Source organism: Halyomorpha halys, unplaced genomic scaffold, assembly GCF_000696795.3.
Source record: "Halyomorpha halys isolate HHAL.00 unplaced genomic scaffold, Hhal_1.1 Scaffold1244.1, whole genome shotgun sequence".
NCBI lineage: Eukaryota > Metazoa > Arthropoda > Insecta > Hemiptera > Pentatomidae > Halyomorpha > Halyomorpha halys.
This window is the reverse complement of record NW_027115414.1, coordinates 331,828-333,263: the sequence shown is the minus strand read 5'-3', so window position 1 is coordinate 333,263 and position 1,436 is coordinate 331,828. Positions and strand designations below refer to the sequence as shown.

Sequence of the window (1,436 nt, the reverse complement as noted above, 5' to 3'; positions counted from 1 at the left end):
TAATTAATTAAAAAATTAATAAAATTTGTTTCACTTCTACAAGGATAAGAAGCATTGAAAGGTTGTTTAAAATATTTTGTTTATTTTGCAATATATCGCATACTCATTTCACTTAACCAGTGATTCCTTATATAATACACTTTACTATATGTTATATGTTATATATATAACTCATTTATTGATTAATTTCCGAATCTGGAATGCTTTGAAAGAAAGGAATATTCCATGTACTTATTGAACATCGACTATATCAACAAAAATTAATAGTGAAATAACAAAACATGATATAGTACTGGTCAGCGTGGTTTGAAAAGAAGAAAAGTTTTAAATTATATGTTGCATTAAAATTATATTATTTATTGTTTGACTTGGGCAATTGTCCTGTATTGGAAAAAAATAAATATTAGTGATACCTGACCAATCAATATTAGTGACACCTATTTCAAAATCAAATAACATACTATCTTAACCTTTTGTCTTTTCAGCTTACATACTAATACAATCCATGTACATATAAATTCTTTTAAATATAATTGTATTCATTTATGCAGCCAATTCAATTAACTTACAGAACCAGTCTTATAAATAATTATTTTATGCATACTTTGATTTGACCCCAGTGCAATTGCACAACCAACATGAAAGTAATACACTTTATTACACAAGTAATCCAAGATATTATCTTTTTATAAGATTTTTATCAGTAGTTCTTTTTTATGTTGGTATTCGTTAGTCCCAATTTTTAGTATTATTTTGGAGAAAGGGTATTTCTGCCCGTGTCGTGAGATAAGGTAAAATGGAACCACACAACTTCATAACTAAACCCAAACTTGATAATTAGAATCATAACAATAAGGTTGAGGTTGCGTGGAGGTTTGATATTAAAACCAGAAACCTCGGAACAACAAATAACAACACTAAACTTCCTCATTGTCTAAATTTTTCAATATAAATATTTATACTATATTACAGAAAGTCTATCAGGAAAGTTGGGGTAGAATTAATTTATATTACAATCTAAAATTACAGGATGAAAATAAAGCATCTCACTGTTCACTAAAAATTGAGGGAAACAATGTCTACCCTTGAATATGTTGGTATTATTTACTAAGACCAACTTGAAAAAAATTTAAGTATTTTTTTTTTTAATAAATATTACAAACTGCCACAAACTTTGATTGTCATGAAATTTTTGTTGTGAATAACCAAACTTGGGTGGTAAGGAATAGTGATTAATTATCAAATTCACACTGAGATTTTTAAAAAATAATAAAAATAAATATAAATATAAATCACTATATGTATATAAACAGAAAGATAAATAAAATGAACATAATCTAACTATGTGCATGAATAAGTAAGGATTTTTTTTTTTTTACTTTATTTAGTTTATTCACAACTGTAAAAGTATTTTTACAACCAGCGAATGAGATGGA

General features: G+C 25.9%; 1 protein-coding gene across 1 annotated transcript in view; it reads left to right on the top strand.

Annotated features, from left to right (window-relative positions):
• The window catches only part of LOC106688967 (uncharacterized), a 106,577-nt gene that overhangs the window by 10,876 nt on the left and 94,265 nt on the right, over positions 1–1,436 (top strand). The gene's annotated exons all lie outside the window — the stretch shown is intronic.